This window comes from Delphinus delphis, chromosome 2 (genome assembly GCF_949987515.2).
Source record: "Delphinus delphis chromosome 2, mDelDel1.2, whole genome shotgun sequence".
NCBI lineage: Eukaryota > Metazoa > Chordata > Mammalia > Artiodactyla > Delphinidae > Delphinus > Delphinus delphis.
Genome location: NC_082684.1, coordinates 138,837,436 through 138,862,107, shown reverse-complemented (window position 1 = coordinate 138,862,107; position 24,672 = coordinate 138,837,436). Strand labels below are relative to the sequence as shown.

The 24,672-nt window shown below is 48.8% G+C and overlaps 1 protein-coding gene across 2 annotated transcripts in view; it reads right to left on the bottom strand.

Annotated features, from left to right (window-relative positions):
• The window catches only part of DAPK2 (death associated protein kinase 2), a 119,163-nt gene that overhangs the window by 53,268 nt on the left and 41,223 nt on the right, over positions 1-24,672 (bottom strand). The window lies entirely within an intron of this gene.

The following is a 24,672-nucleotide window of genomic DNA, read 5'->3' as shown; positions in this document are numbered from 1 at the left end:
CAAGTACAAATTCATCTATTTGGAATTGTGAGGGGACAAAGCAGCTCTATAGTCTCATGTTTGTACCTTTGTTTCCAACCCCTCCCAACAAATAAAGATCTCAATTACCTGACATGAGCCAAGTAGTCAGACTACAGGGGACAGAGCTAATATGAGGATGACGCACTTAAGGACGAGGCCAGAGGCTATGCCAGCTGGGTTCGGGGGGATCCTGGTGGAGGTGAGGGTGGGGTGGAGGCAGCCTAACATTGTTAGTAAGCACAGTGGGTGTTCATCACAGTGAGAAGACTGATAGGACCACAGAATCGTAAAATGTTAGGAAACTGAGGCACAGGAGACATCAAGTGACTCACTTGAGGTCATCACAGAGTTAATGGCAATGCCAGGCCCCAGGGCCGAGTGCCCAGCCCACTGTTCACAAAGCCACTAAGATAGTTAAAGGAGTCAAGATGATGCTCAGTGCCCTTCAGGGCTGGGCCTGAAAATCCTTCACTCCAGGGACCCAGACAGCCATCATGAAATGGTGTCCTTGCCAGAGTGGCAGGTGGCCCTAGGCCAGCCTCCCTGAGTGCTTCAGGGGCAGCCCCCCCACCACACACACACACACACACACACACACACACAGAGAGAAAAGGGCAGCGGCCTCCTGTTTCACCATCTCAGTCCAGGCAGTCGGTGGGGACCACTCGAAGTCCCTGGTGACTGCCCAGTGGCCACCCTCCTGTGGGTCTTCCCACTTCCCTTCCATCACTGCCCCATGTTTTCTTGCCAACCACAATACCCACTGCTTGAGACAGAACTCAGAAAATGTTAAGGTTCAGCTTAATGGCTAAACAAGGGGCCATGAGACTCCACACTTTAGAAGTACTCTCTTAGTGGCTCTGGAGTAAAAGTTACACACAAGTGCTCTGGATATATGCCTCAACCTCAGAAAACAGCATCTCATCTGAACCGCTCCATTACTAGAATAATCCTTAGTGAGACAGCCTTCAAAATAAACCAAAGTGATTAAAAAAAAAAAAAAGTCAAGTAGAGTGAGTAAGGAATAGATATGCCAACACTTAAACAGCATTCTGTGGCAACCACCTTAGAGATGCCAAACACATGTTCATGCATGTCTCCATCCCCTCATCCCCCAATCACCCAGTGCCACCTGAGCATCTACTCTGTGCCAGGCTCTGAGCTGCACAGTAAGGGGCAGGGACCAAAGGCACACACATCAGATACAGATGGAGCTCTGGGGAGGGAGAGGGCCCTGGCTGCTTGGCTGGGCTGGGAAGCCTTTGTGCAGCCAAATGTCTATCACACTGTCTGCTGACTCTAAACTATTAGAGTTAACTCAGCTATGTATGCCCCAAATATTGGCTCTGGGCTGTCTACACACTAGGGGTTGACCCAGGTGGAGTGAAGCCAAGCCTCCCAAAGTCAGAGGGAACACATTCAGTGAGATCTCTGGTCACTGGAAGCTGCTTTGGGCCTTGGGACATCAGGTTGCTTAGTGGGTACCACCAACCCCTGGACAAAGCCTCCAGTCCCAGGCAGCTGGAAGTCTCTGTGTCGGGATGGCCACGCTCCTTTCCTCTCTCTCTGACACCTCAAGGGGCCTGGCACTGGCAGCCCTGAGGGATGGGAAAACCAAAGCTTAAGGATTTTAAGCGATTTGTTTAAGTTTACAGAGCACAGAGGTGGAGGCACAGGGATTTTATAAGGCAGAGCTAAATATTTCAGGTTACCTTGACAGAGCTTTCCCTTTTCCTGTGAGGGAAACAGGGGCATTTTTCTGTATCACATGCCTGAAAAATTCCTCCAACTCTCAAAAAGCAAATGAGTGTTCGCTCTTCCTGGTTGAGTGTTCTCTCTGTGAGAGCAGCTGCGGCAATGAGAGGTGACTGGGGGTCAGGCCTAACACGAGCAGGCATCTTCCTCCAGCCAAAAGGAGGTATTCTGAGAGTGCGTGACTAACACAGACCCAAATACCAAGGAACGTCACTCATCTTCCCTCTCTTCACGGGACAGCGGTCCTCTACTCAACCTGCCCTGGAGAGCCTCAAGGAGAGCCAAGGCCACTTGCTGGCTTTCCCCTCTCTCCTTGAGCTGGTACTGGGAAGTGTGCAGAACACGCTCCACGAGGCCAGCCCTGGGGCAGGGAGGCCTTGGGCAGGGAGAGCAGCCTTCCGGGTCAGACAGGCCTGGCCTCAGGAAACTTACGCCGCCTGGCTACCTGCTCTGAGCAGCAGTTTCCTCATCTGTAAAATGGGAACTGTGATTCCCTACCAGGGAATTGTGAAGACCGGAAATACGTCATGCCGGCCCACAGGCAGCTCCAGTAAACGGTGACTATTACGTCTTATTGGTTAGTGGCTCACGTGAAGGCAGACGTCACTGATCTACATGGTCTGCAATGTGTGGCCAGGGCGTCAGTGAGATTTTAACACATCCCCACCCCACCCCCTGACGAGTCCAGTGCACAACCAGATATGGGGATATCTTTGTTCTAAGCAATTAACCAACTCTTTTCATCCTTAGAGCAGTGGTTCTCAACCCTGGCTGCACACTGGAATCACCAGGGGAATTTTTTTTTTGGCCACACTGCACGGCATGCGGGATCTCAGTTCCCCAACCAGAGATCGAGAGATCGAACCTGTGCCCCCTGCAGTGGAAGCGCAGAGTCTTAACCACTGGGCCACCAGGGAAGTCCCGGGGAATTTTAAAATTACTGCTGCCTGGGTCCTACCTCCAGAGATTCTGATCTCCAGGGTCTGGGCTGCAGCCTGGGAATCAAGATATTTAAAAGCTTTCTGGGTGACCGTGACGTGCAGTCCAAGCTGAGAAACACCAACTTACAACAGTCTTCTGATTATCTCCATTTTCTAGGTGAAAAAAGTACACCACTGTTACTCGTATTATTCCTTGCCCTCTTCAGTATTGATATATTACCCTCTCCCTTAGTTCTTTGATCTGATCATTAGAAGGAGGATGGGAGGGGAGAAGGGTAAGGGGGGGAGGAGTATCATCTCTTCCACCAGGACAGTTTTTCCTTGATTTGCAAATCAAGGCAGAAGACCACCCCGGGCTCTGGGAAATAACAGGAATGGAAGTTTGCAGTTGGGCACCCCCTGGTCACTGTACCCACAGCAGATGCACGAAAGCCAGACCTGAGGTGGCTTCGTCACGCCCCCCAGAAGACCCAAGGGCAGGTGGAAGCAGTGATGGTGATGAGCCCTTGTCTGCCCATCAGGAAGGCTCTGAAGCCAGAAATTCAGCCCCTGGGATGCAGAAGTCGCTCAGCTAGGCTACGGGGCAAGGGGTGGACAGCGAGAGCCCCTCTAGGTTAGGACAGAGCCACCCAGGGTATATCCCGGGAGGGAGCAGAGAGGAGCCATCCGACCATAAGGGAAGTGACTGCCAACACTAATTCAAAAATTATGGGAATGCTGAAACACTGATGTACATAGGCAGAGCACGCATATTCCTATTCCCGCCTCCCTAGCAAGAGTCAGTTCCTAACCTGAATGCAGCAAAGGGAGGGCAGTCCGGAGGTCCAAGTCCTGGTCCCCGTGACCTGCCACCAAAGCTTCGTGGGCTTGGACAAGGAGCTGCCTTCTCAGTTGTTTTCCTCCACCTGCCACCTGAGGTTTCACCTCAGAAAGCTTCCTGTCAGAAAGCTCCTAAGAGCCCATGACAACTCGGAACAGAAATGAAGCCTTCCCTTCACTCTCCAAATTCTATCTCTGGGCTGATGTCTGGAGACTTGGGTTCTGGTCAGGGCCCGTCCACTAACTGGTCATAACCCTGGGCAGCCTGTTCAACTCCCTGGGCCTCAGGGTCCTCCCCGGTCAAATGTGGATGAGAAAACCCCGCCTGTCCACCTCACAGGGCTGTTGGGGAAATCATGAGATAACGCCTGACAAAGGACTTAACTATCCAGCACAGTAGAAAAGCAGGAGGTGGGGGTGGGTGGAACGCTGAGCCAGAGGCTGGCTTGCAAAAGTCACGTAGGAGGGTTTCCGCGAAGGACGGTAAATCCACAAGACACAGAAACTACCTTCCCTGCTCCTGCCAGCTGCTCTCCTGCAAGTATGTCAGGAACACGCCCCTCTTCCCAGGCCGAGGGCCCAGCCCCTCGCTCACTCAGTGCCCCGGAAGAACAAAGCAGGCTGCGTGAAGATCAGCGTCACAGTCACAGACAGAACTCGGCAGGGCCCAGGGTGGCACCCCATGAGGGTCTCCTGTTGTTTGCCCAGGAATCAGATGAGGAGTAAACCTAGACCGGCTTCTCAGAACTCAAAAATAGTGTTGCTGTCTCCAACACCAGCTCCTAAGCGTCATGGAAGAGCCTGGCTCAATTACCACTGAATTCTTCACCGCCAAAGAATAATCTGGGCGTGACCCAAATCTCACATCCTGAGATAGATTTTGTATAGCAATGTGGACATCCCAGCATTTACATCCAGCTTTTCTCTCTGCAAGCTAACTGTAATTTTATTCTCTCTTTTAATATTTGCAGGTACCATTCTTAGCTCCATTTTACAGATCAGAAAATGAAGGCTTAGGGAGGTTAAGTGACTTGGTAGTTGGGCCAGGTAGCAGGCCCTGATAGCAGGGTTAGAACATAGAGTCAGGTCAACTGACTCCAGCTTCAGTGAGACTCTCAAGGTAACTAGCCAGCAGTGATGTAGGAAACAGTGAGGAGGGCGCTCACCCCAGAATGGAGGAGTATTTTATCGCTGACAGTATTGAGAATTGCCAGTGCATGATGATAATAAAAAGTAGACTAATTTTTATTCAGTTTTATCATTGGTTTTGAATTCTCCAAAGACAATGCACCCCCCCCCCCATGGCCGGCATTGAGGCAAGACCACTCCCACTACCCACCCACTCCCACCAGGTTGGCTATGGCCAATTAGACTTGTTCTGGCAACTGCCAGGGGCTTACTGCCAAAGGTGTTTTGTCAGGGTTACGGATAGGGTGGGTCTAACTCATTCTCATTCTCAGTCAACTCTGAAGTGTCCAGGAACTTAGTAACTTGCCCCCAAGTCCCCAGTTGGTCAAGGCTGAGATGAGGCAGAGCTGTACAGAACACAGACCCTCCCCAGGGAGGAGATGCCATGGGAGGTAAAAGGTAACAAATGGGAAGTGCTCCAAGTCAGAGGGATGTGGGGACCAGGTTCCTCCTCCCGCTTCCCCCAAGCAATCACTGCAGTTCCTCTTCCCACACTCCAGAACAATGAGCCACGATTCCTCTGGAATTAGCCTGCAAGTTTGCAGGACCACTGGGTGGGGATGATGCTTAGAAGCTTCCAGTCATGGCCACCCCAGGTGCAGCCCAGCAGGCGGGGGCACGGGACATTCAACCAACATGTGTCAAATGTGTGGACAAGAGGAGCTCAAATCAAGTGTCCGCAGGAACCACATCAGCCTGATCCCAGAGGACCCACACCCCAATCCCAGGGCAATAGCCTGTCTGAGGATGGTGTCCCCACTCCTCTGCCTGGTCAGGCTTGACTGACCCTGCCTCTTAACCCCCTCCGCCTTCCAACACATCTCATATCTAGTCAGCCACTCCTGATTCCCACGAACAAGATCTTTCTCCCATTGCCTTAGTAACCAACTTGCTTCTGGTCTGCTATACCCAAGTCCAGGATTTAGAGTCAAAAGACCCAGGTTCTATCTCCAGCTCTGCTACTGTGACTCTGAGCCTGTTTCCTTGTGTGTAACACAGACATAAGACTATCTCAATCTTACCAGGTTATAATGAGAGAGTGAAATAAGTATGTAAAAGCACTAAGTAAACTATAATTCTCTGTGAACGCGAATTATTCTTTCTTTCCATCCACTGGATCGCCATATCTGGATCCTGGTCTCCATTTTCCAGTCCCAGCCTTGAATCTGATTCAGCCCCTGTGAACCCCATCCACAGATCCCAGCTTTAAAATAGTGCTGGAGAGAACTGGGGCCGTTGAAAGGCAGGGTCCCCAGGTGGTGCCAGGATCCAGGAAGACAGAAAACACTTCGGGACACAGTCACCCAAGGTCAGGGCAAACAAGGGACCAGACACCCAGGAAGCCAAAAAAAGGGTGAAGAAATACAAGGGTGTCAGAAGTGGGAAGCAGCAAGTCAAGATTCCAGGCCAGAGAGATGAGGGTAAGGAGCAAAAATTTACCAAAAGCCAGGTGGGCAGTACGTCAGGAGCCAGGTGGGCAGTACGTCAGGAACCAGGCAGGCAGTACGTCAGGAGCTAGGTGGGCAAGCGAGGAGTGAGAGGCACGCGGGGGCAGTGGCCAAGCCAGCAGCCGGCACATGGAGATTGGAGCAGACAGAAACATCAACACAAGACCTGCAAACACAAGAGCGCCCAGAGCCATTCAAATGGCCTCTTCTCCCAGCTAGTGAGCCAAACCCACTGTCTAACGAACCCATTTCTCCTCTCTGACCGTGTTGCCCATACCTTTCTAGTCTCCTGATGATGACTTTAAAATTTATTTGAGGTATGGAACCCTCTCTCCAATAAATCTTGCACAGAAGCCCAATATGCAAAACAGATAAAAAGCAGTACTTCTGGGACTTCCCTGGTGGTACAGCGGTTAAGAATCCACCTGCCAATGAAGGAAACATGGGTTCGAGCCCTGGTCCAGGAAGATCCCACATGCCGTGGAGCAACTAAGGCCATGCGCCACAACTACTGAGCCTGCGCTCTAGAGCCCGCGAGCCACAACTACTGAGCCCGTGTGCCACAACTACTGAAGCCCATGTGACTAGAGCCCGTGCTCCGCAATAAGAGAAGCCACCACAATGAGAAGCCCGCGCACCGCAATGAAGGGTAGCCCCCGCTCACTGCAACTAGAGTAAAGCCAGCGCACAGCAACAAAGACCCAATGCAGCCAAAAATAGGTATAAAAAAAAATTATTGTTTTTAAAAAAAGGAGTACTTCTTTTTTGGGGAGAGGCACTCAGAGGTCACCTACTCAGAGCCCACCGACATGATGCCTAAAGGGGCTTCATGGAACCCCAAGGGCTTCAGGGAACACAATTTGAGAAGTACACTCTACAGCATGGAAGCATGCTCGTTGATGATCCCAAAGCAATTTCAAACTGTAAGAAAAAAGAAAAAGAAAAAAGGAGAAATAGAAAACACTGATGAAGTAATTCTCAACATTATTACCTAGTCTTTTAAGAAGTTACTCTGACCAAACCAAACTCAGGGTCACCAGTAAGGAATACATGTAGGATAAGCATCAGGAACCAGAAGTTTCCAGGGAGCTGAACCCTGACCTACAAATGGCCCCTGTCCAAGAAGTCACAGGTGTCTGCCTGTGCTGGCCAGTGGCAGCTGCTTTCACATCTTAGCTCATTCAGTTCCCTGTCCCTCAGACTGACTTCCTTCCTCTGACACTTTTTTTTTGTGGGGGTGGGCAGAAAAAATTCCTAAAGCACAAAAAGGGAGGACCTGTTGAGCAGAGCCAAGTCAAGCTGAGCTCTGATTACCTTTTGGAATCTATTTTTAAGTCTAAGCACATGTTGATGCTGTTGTCAAATGAACGTGAGCCCACAAGTCCAAGGCCTGAAATAGATTAGGCTCAGTTTAAGTTGGACTTGGCTATTCAGAGAAAGGTTTTCACTGAAAATGCAGCTCAGTGTCCTCTGGTATTTCCCTTAGTTTAGAGTCTAGATTCTAGACACTGACATGAGGTAGGTTACTATGGTTTGAAGTGTTAGCCTTGGAGGGTACCACCCACGACTCACCATCCACCCACCTGTCATCTAGTCCCCTAACTATCCACCCACCCATCCACCTAACTGTCCATTCACCAATCCATCCATTCACCAATGTACTCCTCCATCCCTCATGTGTGGATCAGTGTCCTAAGTGCTACAAACAAGACGCACCCCACAACTTGAAGGGCTCACAGTCAACTGGGGAGATCAAACACTCGTGGAAAAAGAAATACGGAATGGATGTATAGAAAGAGCTGTCTCAGAGTCACCTGCACGGGAAGCAGTAAGTGCTGCAGCAGTTCAACAGAGGGAGAAAGTATCCGCCAAGGGGAGTCAGGGGAAGCCTTAAGGAGCAGGTGGGATTTGAACCAGGTGCAACAGTGTACTATTAGGCCATTCAAGACGGCTGTTCTCTTGTCCTCTGGACATCCCCTGCTCGACCAGTCCCTGCCTCACCTACACCCTACTCACATAACTGACCTTCCCTCTTAATCATAGAGCCTACTCAGTCAATGCCTACATACTTGCCCCCGGCCCCAGCTAGTGACTGTTCTAATCTCTAGATCAGAACACCTTGACCAAGACAGCTCATCAAAGGGGCCATGAGGGGCCTGCTCCTCTGCTGGTTTCCCTGGTAACCGATGAGCCAACCTGACATCAATTCCCTCTATAACTGGTAACCTCACTCTCCCACCCAGGAGTGAAGACTTGCTGCCCTGTCCTGCCTGTCATCTGCTGCACATGGTGAAGTGTCACTCCAGGACCTTGCTTCAGACATGTAAGATCCCCCCAACCATTAAACCACTGATGTCTCTGTCGCTAAATCCGGGCTCTTTTCTTCGGTCTTGAGGCTGGGCAAGTACAGGGCTTGCAGGCCTGCGGGGTACAGCCCAACAGGCAGAAAAAGCTGGACACAGACAGGCAAAGGGGAGTCAGCTCGCCACAGCTGGAGAAGCAGGGAGTGATACACAAATGCTTTATTCTGGGCAGGCCCCAACTCACCACCTCTCTACCTCACTTCCTCCCCATCAAATGGCCACTTTCTCGAGGAAGTACATCAAGAAGCTGAACTTGCCCTTTCCTCTCGTCTTTGTGTGGGTGGAGGGAAAGGAAGACAAGCGGCTGGCAGCCAATGATGTTCGCTTGTAGGGCTCCCTTCTCACCACCCGAGTTCCTGACAATCAGATGTACCTTTGATTAATGAAAGAACTTCAGCAGAACAGGTCAACTTGCTTGATCCCAGAAATGCTAGCCAATTGGCCTTCACAGCCTAGGTGGAGCCCAGGAGGCTGGACCATAACAGATGTGACCTTTTGCATGAGCTCATGCTACAGAGCAAAAAAGGGACTACAACAGGAAGATAGAAAAATCCAGGCTGGTCGAGGTTCTGTTATTACTGTGTGGGGACAGGGTCCTCCCTCATAAAATGGTGAAGTGAACAGTTTATCGTCTATAAAACCTCTCTCCCAACTTGCCAGACCACTCTAGTGCCAAGAGTTCTGTACCCAGCCTCTCTCCTGTGAACTCTGGACCTCCCCATGGTCCACATCCCCTGGGGATCCTTTCCATAATTTACCCATAATTCACACTGAGTGATAATGGGAGGCAAAGGGTTAACCTGCCCTCAGTGCAAAGTAACACATTCACATTTTAGCAGCATCCTTGACCAAGAGGGGCTTCAACAGTGGCAAGTTTAGGCACACGTTGGGCAAGTGAAGGAACTAACTGGAGATAAAAAGGTCTTTCCTGGGCTTCTCTGGTGGTGCAGTGGTTAAGAATCCATCTGCCAATGCAGGGGACACGGGTTCGAGCCCTGGTCCAGAAAGATCCCACATGCCGCAGAGCAACTGAGCCTGTGTGCCCCAACTACGGAGCCTGTGTGCTCTACAGCCCGCAAGCCACAACTACTGAGCCCGCGTGCCGCAACTACTGAAGCCCGCGTGCCACAACTACTGAAGTCCGTGTGCCACAACTACTGAAGCCCGCACGCCTAGAGCCCGTGCTCTGCAACAAGAGAAGCCACCACAATGAGAAGCCTCCGTACCGCAACAAAGAGTAGCCCCTGCTCATCGCAACTAGAGAAAGCCCGCACACAGCAACGAAGATCCAACACAGCCAAAAAGAAATCAACAAAATAAATAAATTTATTTAAAAAAAAAAAAAGGTCTTTCCTAAAATTCATGCCGAAAAGGTGGCCCTGAAGAGGACTGACTACATACATGTATCTGCATATGTGAATGCGGGTGTGCAAAAATCACAACCAATTATTTCTTGTCAATTCTCTTCTGTCCACCTGGATCTTAATGTTCAAGGGATTCTTGCTGCAACACCTTCACTAATATACACAACTCTTAGCCATCCAGGGTGGATGCTCTCTGTTCCTCGGAATTTCTGTGAGTTTTTGACCCCAGGTTTGCTTCCTCACCAGTACTTAACAATACCTCAGATCACCTCTCCCAAACTCAGGGCTGGGGATGGGGAAGACCACCATGTTTTGGGCAGAGCACGGGATTTGGAATCCCGGCTCTATCACCAATTTCCAAGTCCCCTTCTCTCTCATGGCCTCAGTTTACTCATCAGAAAAATGTTGAGTTGGACCAAGATGTCTCTCTCACCCCCATCCCAGCTCACCCTCTTAGGATTCCCTGAGGCAGGTCAGGGTGTCACATGCAACTATCAGTCTGAGACACACAGGGTGATTTCTGGGTTTCCCGCTGCACAGGGTCCAGCCACAGGTTCAAGCTACCGAGATGTGTCAGTCCCATTTTAACCAACTAAATTTCCAAAGAGAGAGTGGGATCAGGGCTTTGGGCAAGAAGAACAGATCTCAGGCACTCTCAGAAAGATACCCCTGTACCATCTTCACAACCAGCAAAATGTTGAACACACCAAATAGCAGAGATACCTCCATGACAAATGACCGAGGCATTCACCTTAACCAGCAACCAGCCCATAAGAGCCTGGGGAGAAAGAACTGTCCTACTCATCTCACAGGGCCCGATGAACACTGAGAACAAAGCAGGTATTCCATCAGTGTAGAAAGGAAGAGCTAAACTGAGGCAGCAGGGGGACTTCCCTGGTGGTCCAGTGGTAAAGAATCTGCCTTCCAATGCAGGGGATGCGATTTCGATCCCTGGTCAGGAACTAAGATCCCACATGCCGCGGGGCAACTAAGCCCACATGCCACAACTACTGAGCTCATGCACCTCAGTGAGAAAGCCCACGTGCCGCAAACTACAGAGCCCACGTGCCCTGGTGCCTGAGCACTACAACTAGAGAGAAGCTCACGCGCCACAACGAAGAGCCTGCACCGCAACGAAAGATCCCACGTGCTGCAACTAAGAGACCCGATGCGGCCAAAAATAATAATAATAAAAATAAATAAATTAAATTAAATAAACTGAGGCAGCAGGAAGTGAGGTGCAGGACCTGTCACTCACAGCCAGCTCTCCATGCAGCTGAAGCACATCACTGGCAGACTCTCTGGGAAAAGAACACGTTCTTGATATTTGTTTATTACAAACGGAGCATGTTCATTATTTTTAAAAAGCACAAAGAGGAAACTTCCTGAGATAACCATTGTTATCATTTTGGTGGCTGCTCTCTTGGACATTTTTTCAGCACATATTACGGTCTTTTTTTAAAAAAGACTGTTCATTTTTTTTAATGGAACTGGGATGATACCACATGTACTATTTTGGAAACTGCTTTAAAATTTTTTTGTACTTAATAATAGATCATGAACATTTACTCATGTCATTAAAAATTATTTTACTACCTGATTTTAAATAATATGCCACCATACAAATAAAGCATGGTTTTTAGAGCAAACTCTTAATTTTGGACATTTATATTACTTCTAATTGTTAATATAATTAATAAGACTGTTTTAGATACCCTTATATATAAATCTTTGTGTACATCCCTGATTATCTTTTCTGAAGGTAAATTCCAGGGAGTAGAACGCTTAGTCAAAAGTTATGTACATTTTTAAGGTTTTTGATATTTGACAAATTATCTTCCAGAAAGAATGTCCCAGTAATACTCCCTACAGCCCTAAATGTCAAAATCCCCTGCTCCTCACTCCACACACATTTCACCAAATACTGGCTCACTGTGTTTTTCAGCTTTACCATTTTCCTACTTGAAAGATGATATCTCATTGTTTTCACTTGAATTAAATTTATTAACTTGTAGTCGATTACAAGTAAGAATGAACATCTTTTCCTGTGTTTGTTGGTAATCTGAACTGCCTTATACATGCCTGGCTTATTTTTCCACTGGGATGTTTGCCTTTTTCTTATTGTTTGTAAAAGCTCTTTACATATTTGTGACATGAACCCTTTGCCGTGTATGTTGCAAATATTTGCCCTAATTGTTTTGTCCACAAAGGAGCTTTAGGTCTTCTGTAGCATCCGATGGTGTTAACCAGTTTTCTTCTTACCTCTCTCTCCTTCTGCCTGTCACTAAGCTGACTTCGGGGCACACTGAAGGGAAGTGCCTTATGCCTTGTGACCTTGTTGGTCACCTAGACACTCAGTCCAAGAGATACCTTCAAACTCACCGCACAGGCAACCTCTCATCCCCCACGCCTGGCTCTTTCCTCAGAGTTAGCCCACTCTTCCTCCTGGCGATGCCCCTCCTGCTGGTTGACTGCAGAAAAGGATGGCATCAGAGGGTGAGCAGGTCCTGTTACAGAGTGGGCCTGGTGTCCCCAAGGTGGGCCACAGCTGCTGGGGTGACCAGCACAACAGACCCCCTTTAGGGATGCAGAGCATCTCCCCTGCCCCCAAATTATCCATGATGTTGTTTAGTGTCCTTTGAAACAGGCTGTAGCAGGAAATGGCTTTCTTTCAGAAATTAGTACCATGAAGATGTCTGTCTACCCTGAAAAACTGATACCCTTGTTCATTTCAGATAATGAAAATGACGTAATCTTATTTCCCTTCTGTCGTCTTGGTGGTCAGTGACAATAGCGATAGTGGCCTAGATCTTGGGTGTATTTCCTTCCTCCTTGCTTCGCACCAGTGGCTCTCAAATTTGAGAGTGTAACAGAATCAGCAGGGGAGCTTGGTAAAAATGCAGGTACTCAGGCCTTACCACAGAATTGATAAATCATAATCTTTTGGAAGTCAAGTGTCTTTTGATCTTCCACCTTTATTTTCAAATTCTGTGTGCCTCATGCTGTACGTTGCCTCAAGTTCTTACCATACACGGGCAGGAGGAAATAACTGTAAGTTGTTCTGTGTTGCCATCACTGTGGCATGGAGAAAGACAGGGAGCTGCCGAGCATGCCTGCAAAGGCAGAACTTGGTCCATTCCACAGATGGCTAATGGAGGCCCCAAACAGTTAAAGGGCCAAGGCAGGACCACCCACATAGCCATTTACAGTCCATCCCAATGGACAAGTTGATCGACTGCAGAGCAGAAGGCAGTTCCCATAGGAATAAAATGGTGCCGCTCCCATCCCGCTCGGGCCCCATGCTCACAGGAGGCCCATTCCCTCATCCCCACCCTCAAAGGGATCTGACTTTTAGATCCACAACCATCCATCCTCCCTATGCCCACAACCCTAGAGGGTGGGGCAAGGTAGAGAGAACAGGTCCAAGTCCTCTTAGAAGCAGATTTCTGTTCAAAATCTCCTCCCACCCAGCCCTGTCTCCCCAGCAGAAGCCAGAGCCTCTGTTGGGCAAGCGGCTCCAAGTCGCAGCCGTGCCATCTCCGCTGTCATCACCAGCCCCAATTAACAGCTACCAGGAGCCCTCGGGGCTGCCACTCCTTCCAGGCTCCTCTAACTCTGCTCTAAGTCATTACAGGATTTGATGCTGCCTGACATGTTTCTTTTAAGCCTAACTGTCAGGACGCCGGGAAGGTATGCGCCACATCCAACATGATCTGTTTTTCCTCTGTCTACCCAAACTGCTGTCTAGAATAGAGCCCGGCCTCTAACATGGCCTCTTCCCTCTAGAAGCCCACCTGCCAGGCCTCCCTCACCAGCTGCCTCAGGGTGACCTTGACCTCGCCCACATGGTCCATGCTGGAGTCACAGAGGGGCAGAGGTTAACCAGCAGAGCTCCGAAGGGGCAAGGGGCTCAAATCTGGGAAAGACGCCAGGATAACACCAACCCAGTTCTGTTACTAGCAGGCTCTGGAAACTCGGGTGAGTTTCTTAACTTTTCTGTGCCTCTGTTCCTTCATCAGCACATGGGGATGACAACAACCTCATAGGTTGTGATACACATTAACTGCATCGATAAATATGATTTTAGTTTTAGCTCCCCGGGCTTCAGTTTCCTCACCTGTAAAATGAAAATAATACACTTAACTTGCAGGACTGTTGAGAAATTTTAATTAGAGAAATGTGAGAACACAGCACAAAGCCCAGGATATCCTTGGTGCTCAGTGAATGGTTTTTGAAAGGTGGAGGAGGAATAAATCAGACGATGAATATCACGGTTCAAAGCAGATATTGTCACCCTGGCCGCAGGCTGCCCCTTCTTGCCCTTCAATATCCCAGAAATCACCTCCTCCCTCAACAAAACAGGGGCCACCCGGGGCCCAGACTGGCCAGACAGGCACATTCCTGCCTCATCTCGCGAGCTGGCAGGTCCCGGCATTCCCTCCAGAGCAGAGTGTCTCAACACATCAGGGCCCAGGACAGCTAGGGGATAGACTGTGTCCCTCGGCCCTCCCGTCACCCCACTGTTCCCTCCAGGGCAGGGACAATGCAGGGTCTCCGGCCAGAGGCTGGCTCTGGATGGCAAGGCTCATATACACACAGAGAAGGGTCCCCACATACACTGAGCTCTCTGCCTGGGTCCCTGGGTCTCTTCTGGGTGGCTGGAGTGGACCCGGTGGAAGTGTGAGGGAGCCCAGCCACGAGCAGCTTTGACCATAACAGGTGTCCTCTGTGTGCACGGCTCGGCATCCATCACAGCTCTTACTGCCCCGGGTATTCTGTCTACTCGCCTGAATGCCATGCTCCACCCTCTCCACCCTTAGCGTCCCAGGGCTGTAAACACCCGAAAGGCAGGGATGGCTCCGTCTTGCCCACTGCTGTGCTTTTGGCACCTAGAAGCGCTCAGTAAGTATGAGCTGAATACAGGAGTCTTGCGCGTAGGCACTGGGAACACAAAGACGAAGAAGATGCAGTCCCTCATTCACATAAGAACCAGCAAGTATTTGCAGAAGGCGCCCCCAGAAACCTCTTTTCTAAACTAAACATTCGGTATATCTTCTCTCCCGTGCTCTTTGAAGGCAGAGCTGCTTTGTGGGACCTCTCTTGACCCGTAGGACCCCCAAGCTCTCACAGAGTACACAGTAGGCACTTTGACACAGACTAAACTCAGCTCGGGCGCGCTGCCGATCCACTCTGCTGGAAACCTGTCCAGTCACGCTCTGTTCTGTAAGGAATTTTCCCTTGGATCCCAGAGGTGAGTAAAACACAGAGTAATTTGGTCACAGTCCCCCTTCCCCTCGAGCCCAGAAATTATCTGACCAAGCTGGGGCTGGGAGTTAGGACGATCCACGGGCTGGGTGTCAGTCCTAAGCTTTTCTAGGACACAGCAGGAACTGGGAGGGACAGTCCTGCCCCACAGCTGCCACCAGCTGCTTCTCACAGAACGGTAGGGTCAAACTGCAGGGGAGAGGAAGGACCCTTTTCACAGTTGAGAAAACACGCAGAGCTTGCCCGGGGGTCACAGAGCAGCTTACGGCACAGCAGCCAGAGACCCCAGGTCTCTCAACAACTATTCTGTGTCTTTCTACTATGGCAAGGAGTTCCAAACTTTTTCTAGCAGTAAAACTCTTTTTCTTTTCATTATTTATTTATTTATTTGTATAAATAAATAAATAAATAAATTTTATTTTTGGCTGCGTTGGGTCCTCGTTGCTGCGTGCGGGCTTTCTCTAGTTGCGGCGAGCAGGGGCTACTCTCCGTTGTGGTGCACGGGCTTCTCATTGCAGTGGCTTCTCCTGTTGCGGAGCACAGGCTCTAGGCACACGGGCTTCAGTAGTTGTGGCACACAGGCTGTAGAGCGCAGGCTCAGTACTTGTGGCCCACAGGCTTAGCTGCTCCGCGGCATGTGGGATCTCCCCAGACCAGGGCTTGAACCCGTGTCCCCTGCACTGGCAGGTGGATTCTTAACCACCGCGCCGCCAGGGAAGCCCTCATTATTTATTTTTTAAAATCTTCAGCAAAGGACTGCACACAAACATGGATAAATAAAAATGAAATTGCACAGAAGGCCATAGAGTGGAATCAAGAGCCCCCTGCCCCATTCCTCGCCTGCCCCAGCTCTGCTCACCCGAGGCAATCGCTTTTAAGCCGTCTCATGTTAAGATCACACTGTTTTTCAAATAAATCTTACACAGAAGTTTAAAGTACAAAACAGATCAAAGGGGAACAACGCAAAGCACTGCTTGATTACTATATACACACACAGACATGCATGACAGCCCCTAAGTCTGCACCACAGGACTCGAGGTGAAAACCACACCACTACAAACTTCTCCTTATGTCACAGCCTCCTGCTTTTACTGGCAGCCTGCTGTGGAGGCAGAGGGAAGCTTTCCCCCTGAACGGACACACCTATACCAGGTACACCTAGATTTTATCCCCATAGCTCTTCCCACACCCAGATTCCTGAGGTATCACCACCTACAGCAAAAGAGACCTCTACAAAGCCTCAGGTCTCCCTAGGGCTTAGGCTCTGTCTGCCTGGAGAGGGAGAAGTGGGGAGAAATCCACGTGTGTCACAGCTCACAAAAACTCAAAAAACTTATAGATAGTTGGATTAGCAGTCATATATACCTTAATAGGAATTAGTCGGATTAGACTGCTTTCCGACTGAATAGTAGAATTCAACTATGCCTGGGTGGTGGGGGGATTTCCCTGGTGGTCCAGTGGTTAAGAATCCGTGTTCCAGTACCGGGGAGGTGGGTTCGATCCCTTATTGGGGAACTAAGATCCCACATGCCATAGGGCAACTAAGTCCGTGCGCCACAACTAGACAGCCCACACGTTGCAACTAAAGCCTGCACACTGCAATGAAGACCCAGCATAGCCAAAACAAACCAACAAAAAAACTATGCTGGGGGGAAAAAGAAAATTTTGATGTAATAGAAGAAGAGATAATGTTGGGGTGAGGAGAACTGAGGTACTTAGATGAAGAACAAGACGGGCCCTGCAGGGGAGGTCTTTGGGGTGCTAGAGGGCAGCAGGAGAGCACCCAGCATTGGCAAGCTGGCAAAAAAGGGGGTGGGAGAACCCTCTGACTGCTTACTCCTCAGTCCTTCCCTTCTTCGAGACACTTAAGTCAACACTCTTCAACCACCTCCACTACTGGCAAAAAAAAAAATTCTGGTCTGCACTGGATTCTGCTGTGCTGTCCCATCAGATGCTGGAGGTGGGAACTGGCTCATTCTGCTGTCTCTAGATCACAGGGAAATGCAGCTTGCCACCGAGAAGGGACAGTTACTATACATGATGGGGCAATCTCCTTCCTTCCTCTTCCTCCCTGCAAGCACTCACAATGCACGTTTCCTCCCTCCAAAATTCAGAGTAAATGCACAGCCCAGGAAAATGATAGCCTCTTCCAGGTGGGGATGGGAAGGAAGTGGGGGCACTGACTTGCAAGCACAGCTCCCAACATAGCCTTCCTGGAAATCTCCCTCCTGGGGCCCAGGGCTGCACCTCCTCTCTTCTCTTCATCACTGGACCTTGTACCCCCAAGAACATTGCCCCTCCAAGTGTGGGCCTTGGACCAGCAGCATTGATTTCATCTGGGAGTTTGGCAGAAAAGCAGAAACTCAGATCCCACCCCAGCACTACTGATTCAGAATCTACCTGTGAACATGACTCCCTGGTGATTCAAGTACATATTAGTTTGAGAAGTGCTATTTAAGAAAATATTACAGCAAACCACTACTTAATGGAATCCTGGGTACCCCAAAATTCCCTCCAAATCCTCTTTGGTCCTGGTCCTTCTTGCTGGAAGTCTGGACCTATGGGACTGTTTTCATACCTTGGAAAAGGCAGTATAATGAGCAGACACAAATGAATAAAAATATGTTGAACGACTCCTTCCATGAATAAGAAGTTACTCTTGAAGTAGCATTATGACTTACAAAGTGGTTTTATGTGAGTTCTCTTATTTCATACTCACCAAATCCCCAGGAGGCCCTTGGGGACAGGTATTACTGACCTCCTGTTACAGGGGAGAAGCCAAGCTCAGGGGCCTCGGAGAGAGTGGCACAAACAGCCTCCAACGTGGCACTTAGGGTCCACATCTGGGGGACATGTTGCAGCTCGACATGGATTAACCACGGTGTTTGGAGAAAAGGATAATCTGATTTTTTAAGTGTTTAATAACAGAGTTCATCAGAAGTTCCTTTTTGATTTGGGCCTTCTTGTCGGAAACATGAATCAGCTTTACCTCCCCTAAAAGTGAACAATATCCTGTATGTGTGCTTTGATCAAATATGTTTTTGAAGATTAACGATCTTTAAAGGCCTTAAAGTTCTCTTATTTATCACTGTGTCTTCCAGAGCATCTACCACAGTAATTTGCACATAATTGTCAACAAATGTCTTTGAATGAATGAACTCATAGATGACCAACTGGCAGATTTATCAGTACACATCTTCTTCTCTCTCACTGGAGAGGCCTGGAAACTGTGGGTATGAGACATCGGGGTTCTACATCTAAAATACAAACTAGATTCCTGATGTCATCTTGTTTTCGTTTAATCTGCCTACTGAAAAGGTCACGCATACACACATACACAATTCCATTCAACAGAGGATTAGAGTTAACCAAAGTTTCATAGAGTGAGACCACAATCTGTCTGATTGTCTCACATGCTTCGCAGTCTGGCACAGAAGGCAATTCCCAGGAAGGAGTTTCAGAGCTCTTTCCAGAACTGACAGGATCCTTGGAAGATTCTCCAAGTTATTTAAAAAGAACAACAACAAATCACTTATTATTTTGTAGTCTAATCTTGGTCTACTTACAAAGACTTTTCACTATTTTTTTAATCAAAGTATAATTAATTTACAATGCTGTGTTAGTTTCAAGTGTACAGCAAAGTGATTCCGTTATACATATATACACATATATACTCTTTTTCAGATTCTTTTCCATTATAGGCTTTTATAAGATATTGAGTATAGTTCCCTGTGGTATACAGTAGGTCCTTGTTGTTTACCTATTTTATTTTTTATTTCTGTATAAAGTATGTTTTTTGGGCTTTTAAAAACATTATTATATTATTTATTTATTTACTTTATTTATTTTTGGCTGCGTCGGGTCTTAGCTGCAGCATGTAGGATCTTCGTTGAGGCATGTGGGATCTTTTGTTGCGGTGTGTGGGCTCTTTGTTGTGGTGTGCAGGCTTCTCACTAGTTGTGGCGTGTGGGTTTTCTCTTCTCTAGTTGTGGCACGCAGGCTCCAGGGTGCGTGGGCTCTGTAGGTTTGCGGCACGCAGGCTCTAGTTGAGGCACGTGAGCTCAGTAGTTGTGGCGCACAGGCTTAGTTGCCCTGAGGCATGTGGGATCTTAGTTCCCTGACCAGGGATCAAACCCGCATCCCCTGCATTGTAAGGCAGATTCTTTACCACTGGACCACCAGGGAATTTTCTACCTATTTTATATATAGTAGTGTGTATATATATGAATCCCAAACTCTTAATTTATAACCCGCCCTTCCGCTATCCCCTTTGGTAACCATAAGTTTGTTTTCTATGTCTGTGAATCTATTTGTTTTGTAAATAAGTCCATTTGTATCATTTTTTTAGACTCCACATAGAAGTGATATCATATGGTATTCGTCTTTCTCTGTCTGGCTTACTTCACTTAGTATGATAATCTCTAGGTCCATCCATGTTGCTACAAATGGCATTATTTCGTTCTTTTTGATGGCTGAGTAATATTCCACTGTATATACATCTACCACATCTTTTTTATCCATTCATCTGTCGATGGACATTTAGGTCGCCTCCATGTCTTGGCTGTTGTCAATAGCGCTGCTATGAACACTTGGGTGCATGTATCTTTTCAAATTAGAGTTTTCTCCAGATATATGCCCAGGAGTGGGATTGCAGGATCATATGGTAACTCTATTCTTAGTTTTTTAAGACTTTTCACTATTTTAAAAAATAATAATAATAATAATTTCTTTCTATATTCTAGGCACAATTCTACGATGCATTAATGTGCTCAGTACTCTTACCAACCCTATAAGGGAGGTATTATTACTGCCCCCTGTTTACAGAGGAGGCTACTGGAACACAGAGAGGAGAAGCAATTTTCCAATCACACAGCCAGAAAGGGGTAAAGCTGAAATTTGAACCCAAGGGGACTGGCTCCAGAGCTTTACTCTTAACCTTGACCGCCTCATCAAGAGTGGAGTGAAACTGGTGGGAAACTGATTCAGGGGCCTGGGGAGAGATGATGAGATAGAAAGTCGGGATCTTGTTTACTTATAAAGTCAAGCAGGGTCAAGTCTGACCCATCCTTGAACATCACCAGAGTTTGGCCATGAGAGAGAAATCAACCCAAGTTTCTACTTACTATTTGTTCCATCCAAAGAAAGGTCATCAGTTGACCCCTGGATGCTCCTTTCTCCCTCAGTCACAGGTGGTTGTTGACTTTTAAGATAGGCCTGCACAGGCAGGGGCCCCATTCTGGGCCCCTGGAGTCACTCATCTACTGCTAGGATGTGTGATCTCAGGAGTCAGATGACCTGGGATCAGTACCAGCTCCCTCAAAATAGCTGTCATGTTTGGATAAGTCATAAACTCTCCCAGCCTCAGCTTCCCCTCTGTTAAATGAGGGTAATCCCTGCCTATGTGAGGCTACTGTGAGGCCCAAAGGTGATGATGAAAGTGAACACACTTTGTAAACTGCAAAAGGCCACACAAGCACAGGGACTATGCATGAGCTCCATCGGTCTCACACATATACATAGGAGGCAGCTACTTAGTAAGAGTTGAGGGGACCTTTGCCCCTTCCCATGTCATATCTCTAAAGTATCATTCCTGGGACTTCCCTGCTGGCACAGTGGTTAAAAATCCACCTGCCAATGCAGGGCACATGGGTTCAATCCCTGCTCCGGGAAGATCCCACATGCCATGGAGCAACTAAGCCCATGAACCACAACTACCGAGCCTGCGCTCTAGAGCCCACGACCCACAACTACTGAGCCCACGTGCCACAACTACTGAAGCCCGTGCACCTAGAGTCCGTGCTCCGCAACAAGAGAAGCCACCGCAATGAGAAGCCCATGCACCACAACTAGAGAAAGCCAGTGTGCAGCAACGAAGATCCAACAGAGTCAAAAATAAATTTAAAAAAAATTAAAGGGCTTCCCTGGTGGCGCAGTGGTTAGGAGTCCACCTGCCAACGCAGGGGACACGGTTCGAGCCCTGGTCCAGGAAGATCCCACGTGCCATGGAGCAACTAAGCCCGTGCGCCACAACTACTGAGCGAGCCTGTGCTCTGGAGCCCACAAGGCACAACTACTGAAGCCCGTGCGCCTAGAGTCCATGCTCCGCAACAAGAGAAGGCACCGCAATGAGAAGCCCATGCACCACAACGAAGAGTAGCTCCCGCTCTCCACAACTAGAGAAAGCCCACGTGCAGCAACAAAGACCCAATGCAGCCAAAAATAAATTTAAAAAAATAAATTAAGTTGCATTTAAAAATATAAAAGACAAGGACTCTTTAAAAAAACTATAGCCATAGTATTTATTGTGTTTTAAAAAAATAAAAATAATCCCTTAATATCATCATCTAGTTGGTGCTAATATTTCCCCTACTGTGTCATAAAGGTTGGTTTACAGTTTGTTTCATCAAATCAAAATCCAAATAAGGCCCATACATTGCAATTGATTGCTAATGTTTCTTAAGTCTGTTTTAATCTATAGGTTCCTCTCCTTCTCTCCCTCTCTCTCTCTTTTTCTCACAATTCATTTGTTGAAAATAATCGATCTTTTGACCCAGAGTTTCCCACAGAGTGGAGTTTGCTGATTGCGCCCCCACAGTGTTGTTTAACATGTTCTGTTGTGCCCTGTATATCCTGTAAATCTGTAGTTGGATGGAGAGGTTTAATCAGATTGAAGTTTGAGTTTCTGGCAAAACTCCGCAGGTGGTGCTTCCATCAGGAGGTACACGCACTCTTGGCTGCCTCTCTCTTGGTGATATTAGCAGCTCCTAATGATCAATGCCTAGATTCATTAATTCAATAGGGGGTTCTTTTTGTTTTTTTTAATTATCATCATCAAACATGACTTGCCTCATGCTGATACCTTTGCCTGGATGGGACAGTTTTGTTTAGACCAGTAGAGTGTTGAGGGTTTTGATCTCCTTAGTGGGAAACAAGACTTTCCAAGCTGTTACTGCTGTATGTGCATGGGGTGGGGGGGGGTCTCTGCTGCCTGGTTTGGCAGTGGGCTTTCTCACAGGCCCTGGGACCCACACGCAAGTGCACTGAGCACGTGCAGAACCGCCTGCTGAGTCAGCCAGGAACCTGAGCCAAGGATCCCGTGACTCTGAGAGCCGCACCCTCCCTCCCACCCTCCCAGCAGCCACAGGTTGTTACTCGGCCTCACATTCCTGGCTTCAGGGCCCAAATCAGTGACGACTTCTCTTTCCTTCCTCATCTGAAACAATTAATTCCCTCTCCTCCCATAGCTCCTTTTAGATGAGCTCTTCAAAACACTTTTACCTAATCCTCTAGCACTTAGGTGAGTAAGGAGAGAGACTAGCAGAGCCCCGCCCTCCAGGCTGGGAAACTGAGCCCAGAGAGCTCAGCTGGTCTACCTGCTGTTCTGCTCTGGCCCAAAGCCTGCACTTAAGGTTGCAAGATCTTGCCTTTCATGGGACAGACACATCTTCTAAGTCCAATACCCAGCCCTGAGGGATCTTCCTACCTGTGGTGCTAGAGAAGCCAGGAGGCTCTGAACAAGGCAGGTATCCAGCCAGTTCATAGCAAATCATCCTGCCTAGATTTTAGCAGCGATTGCAAACATTTTGTTCTGTTCTCAGGCTACAGTGTATGAGGCCATATGTTTCGATCATGGGGTTATTAAATATAGTCACCACAGATATTGGAAACAAGAACAGAAACATTACCCTCCCTTGACCTAAACCCCAGCTGCCGGCCCAGGAATACAAGTGCAGCGCAGGGAAGACGTGCAGGTGCTGGAGAAGATGGAGACAACCCAGAAGGTGGGAGGACAGCCGTGTGCCCTCCCAAGATGGGAACCGGCGTGGACCAATGTGCCCAGAGTCTCTCATGCTCGAGGCCAACAGAAAACACTGGGAGACAGATGGCCAAGTTGGGGGAGGGAGGGGAATAAAATAAGAAACCATCTAATCCACAAAAGAGGGAAATGAACACAAGCACTGGGTGCAGGAGTAGAACAAGACCCAACACACGTAAATCTCAGCCACACGGGCAGAACCAGCCTGCCCAGCATTTCTCTGCTCGTGCCGTCTCCTGGCACCCCATCACGCCCATGAGGGCTTCATTACCAACCTGCACCGAGTGGTCCCACCCCAGCACACCGGTCCCCCAGCTTCCCCAGGCCAGCCCTGACCCCTCTGCTGCCACAGTGGCACCTGCCACCAAGGTCTGTCCCCACTTGAATCTGACACACGTAGCTTTTGCCTGTTTACCAAAAAATAGGCCAGAGTCAGAGAATCAGCCCTTGCCGTCAGAGGACACAGCCCTCCAGGCTGACGGCTCAGGCAGCAGGAGACACCAAAATAATCTCTCCTCCTACTATATCCTGGACTTTACAATATCTGTCAGCCCCTGTCTCCCCACCCCCAACTAAAGATGCACAGTTCCAGCACCTGTATCAGGACCCTCAAGAGAAGCCACAAGCCCCCCATAGCAGGACAGAACCAACCACAGAAAGTTGTCTGAGATCCCCAGCACACAATAAAAGTCGGCAAAGCTCATGGAACTGTGGAAATAAAGGGGACTTCTCACCATCACCCTCACTTTACAGATGGGGAAGGCGAGGTCCAGACAAGGGGATGGACCTGCCTGAGCCCTCTACTCTCCCGGGCAGTGACAGAGTCAGGGCCAGACAGGTTTCCTGACAGGCATCCCTGTTCTCTCTCCCCTCCCCTCCACCCCACCTCATGTTTCAAACAGCTCAGCCTTGGCGCCTACATGGCAGCTGGGAGAGGAGAGAGCCAAGTCCAGATTACATCAATCTCGCAGGGAGCCAAGAAGGAAGTGGCGACTCTTCTTCCCTCCTGCCCACAGGTAGCCCAGCTCCAGAAAGCCACTGAATATGCAGGGAGGCTTGAACCTCACTCAGAAAAACCTCCACCAGCTACAAGGAGGGGGGAAAGTTACAAGACAGTAGCGGGCCCAACCTCACTTCACCATGCTCGTCACCACACAACCCTTTCTGTATAAGATCCCCTCAGCCTGTAATCGGGCACCCTCAGTTCCCAGGGCCCCTAAATCTTCCCTCCACTCTCCTATCACGGCAATCTGTCCCCTGCTCACACCTGCCCAAGATGTCCATCTACTCCTACTTCAGCCAGGCTTTCTATCCTTGAAGGCCCCTCCTCCAGGAAGCCTTCTCTGCCTCCTGAATGGGCTGCCTCCTCTGATCTCCCAGCCCTGGAGAAAGTTAGCATCAGGAAGGAAGGCAAAGGTACCTTCCTAAAGGGTGTGGGCTAACTCAGGGGGGCAGCTCTCCGACAGTTCTCCCAGCAGTTACGTAATTTCTGTGGTTTGACAGTTATGATGAAAAAGGGACCAAGAGTCCTATATATTGGCACATCAAACAACTTGGGGCATGCAACAGTGTTTGATAGATGTCAGTTAGCACTGCATATCAAGAACCACACAACGTAAGGGATTTCCCTGATGGCGCAGTGGTTAAGAATCCACCTGCCAATGCAGGGGACACGGGTTCGATCCCTGCTCT